This window comes from Corylus avellana, chromosome ca2 (genome assembly GCF_901000735.1).
Source record: "Corylus avellana chromosome ca2, CavTom2PMs-1.0".
Classification (NCBI taxonomy): Eukaryota; Viridiplantae; Streptophyta; class Magnoliopsida; order Fagales; family Betulaceae; genus Corylus; species Corylus avellana.
Genome location: NC_081542.1, coordinates 20,457,884 through 20,461,399, shown reverse-complemented (window position 1 = coordinate 20,461,399; position 3,516 = coordinate 20,457,884).

Here is a 3,516-nt window from a genome sequence, read left to right as displayed (position 1 = left end):
ATATATATATATAAGGAACAAAAATGAAAATGGCAGAACATAACCACACGGTAAAGAGAAAAAAAGGGAAAAAATAAAATACTAATAATTGAAAAGAACTGTTCTAGCAAAAAGAAAACAAAAAGAAAAGTATAGAACTAAAGTATATTTTTTCATTCAGAAACAACAATTGGAAACTCTCTCTTTCTGTTTTTTTTTTTTTTTTCCTAAATTGAGTATAAAATTTACACAATAACATTGAGATATAAATAGAAAGTAAGAGAAGAAAAAGAAAAAATAAAGAGAGAGAGAGAGAGAGAGAAAGAGAGAATTTGGGAACCTTTTGTTTTCTTTGCTAAGACATCAATTAAATGCATCATGTTTACAAGTTGTGGAGAAGTCTTGGTCTTTTGATATACCAAGATGTATTCGTGATATTGTTTTGACAGATCAACCTGAACTGTCTATATTTGTGATTAATGAAATTTTAACAATTTTTTCTTAAAAAAAAAAAAATTAAATGCATCCTAAATAAAACCCCTATGTTTTAGTTGTAGGATATAAACAGAAAGCAAGAGAAGACATAAAGAATAAAAAATAATAATAAAAAATAATAATAAAAAAAAAAAGACAAAAAGACGAAATTTGGGAACCTTTTGTTTTCTTCATTAATATAATTAAATATATTACAAAAGAGAAGTAATCAATTTGAATAAAAATAATATATAAATTTGAAAAAAAAATATAAGGGAACGGAAAATGGAAGAGCATAACCATAGGATAAAGATAAAATAATGAAAATACTAATATAATTGAAAATGATTGTGACGACCCGCTTAATAAAACATGACTAAAAGTTTTTCTTTTAAAAACCAATAACCCACAACAAGCAGATTGTCACAGTGGCATGGCGATACCGTAGTATGCCATGAACCCATGCATTAACCTGATTGACAATATCATAAGTCTCACAGAGTTATATGCATCATTCATGATTCATCAGAGTTCATATCCTTGCAGCGGAATATAAATATCATAAGACATAACATAATACATTAGAGCTGACAAATACATCTATGTGAGTAAAGCTTACATACAAAAGAATGGCTATACAGAAATGTCACATACGACATGAGCCATATACAAAATAACAATGCCTAAGCATATACATGAATGCTCCACAAAAGAGGGCTATCAACTAGTCCTACAAAATAAACATCCAATGTGTCCAGGCCTCAGACACCGTGGTAACCCAGATACATAGCCACTGAATCATCATCTAGGGTCATTGTACTTGCATCAACAACATCGTCTGCATCACAGGAATCACCACCACCCATGATGCAGGCGAATTTTATGAGCCCGCCGTCTCCATAAAAATAGAGACGCTCAGCAGTATAGGACTCACTAGGCTTTCAAAAAGAATCATCATTTGAAAACATACTAGATCAGTTGTGAAAGTATACGTAAGCCCGATCTTCCGCTCTCGGAACATGCACATACTAACCCATCTAACTTTATACATACTTACATATTATATAACTTAGCAATAAAACATATGAAAAGTCACCACGAATCATCTATTCATAACGATATACATACGCACGGTTCCATCTCCCGTCTCGTATGCATACCGATACGTCTAGCATAAAAATCATCATATGCAACAATGCAAGCATCATATATCATCATCATCATTATAATATTCATATGCCATGCAAGCTCATGCTCATCATTGTCATTCTTGTTTCTTGTTTCTCTGTGTACCATTTGTCCATGTCCTTACTCTACTTGCCACTACTTGTGCCATCTACAGAGTAAGGCCAATCCTTGTTTTGCTTGCTCCTACTTGTGCCATCTACAAAACAAGGGCCGTTCTTACTTTGCTTGCTGCTACTTGTGCCATCTACAAAGTAAGAACAGTTACCTTTCCTTTAACATTATTTGTCTCTGTCCTTACTCTGATTGCCCCTACTTGTACCATCTACAGAGTAAGGCCAATCCTTGTTTTGCTTGCCCCTACTTGTGCCATCTACAAAACAAGGACCGTTCTTACTTTGCTTGCCGCTACTTGGGCCATCTACAAGGTAAGACCAGTTACCTCTCCTTTAACATCGTTTGTCCTTAACCTTACTTTGCTTGCCGCTACTTGGGCCATCTACAAAGTAAGGCCAGTTACCTTTTCTTTAACATCATTTGTCCCTAGCCTTACTTTGCTTGCCGCTACTTGGGCCATCTACAAAGTAAGACTAGTTACCTTTTCTTTATCATCATTTATCCCTAACCTTATTTTGCTTGCCCGTACTTGGGCCATCTACAAAGTAAGACTAGTTACCTTTCTTTTAACATCATTTTCATACAATCATATGCTGTCGTAACTCATATCATAAAATCATAGAATCATGTGGTAAACCATACGAATTATCGAAATACTCATGACAACATAATCATCACATTATCATGCAAATCCATAAAAGCTTATAGAAACATTACATCAAACATTCATCCAACACATCTCATAGAACATCACCAACAATCATAGTATCTCAAAACATCATACATCAATCGTTCAAGCAAAACATCTTTTATACTTTAAAAATAGTACATTTTGCCTAGTAAGTAAAATACTTACCTTTTTTCGCTTGAGTACCCTTCAGTGGATTCTTTTCTCAACCGCAATGCAACTAAGTATTTACATAATAAACTTAATAATTATCTAGGGTGTTACAATGATTGTTATAGCAAAAAAAAAAAAAAAAAAGGAATTGTAGTATATTTTTTTCATTGAGAAAAAAAACAATTGGAAACTCCCTCTCATCTTTTTTTCTAAATTGAGTGTAAAATTTAGAAAATAACATTGGAATATAAAAACACATTATAATTTTCCATTAGCACAGTAATATATTTTAAAAAATATATTATCTTAATTTTGAAAATGTAATTTTAATTAAAGAAAATTAACCTACAAATCTTTTAATAAAGTAATGATACAAAATAAAGTAAAGAATCCATATGTCAATTTGATTACAAAAGAGAAGTAATCAATTTGAAAGAAAAATAATATATAAATTTGAAAAAAATATAAGGGACACAAACGAAAAATGGAAGAACATAACCATAGGATAAAGATAAAATAATGAAGATACTAATATAATTGAAAAGAACTGTTATAGCAAAAAAAAAAAAAAAAGAATTGTAGTATATTTTTTTCATTGAGAAAAAACGATTGAAAACTCCCTCTCATCTTTTTTCTAAATTCAGTGTCAAATTCAGAAAATAACATTGGAATATAAAAACATATTATCTTAATTCTAAAAATGCAATTTTAATTAAAGAAAATTGAACCTGCAAATCTTTTAATAAAGTAATGATACAAAATAAAGTAAAGAAACCATATAAATAGAATTCATGATTTTTAAAAATTTTGACTGCTGTATTTAAAAACAACAACAACTATTAAGAAATGTTGATTCTTAAATATAAATAATACTCAATAACAAACTAAAAGTAAAACGAAAACACACTAACACGAAGAAT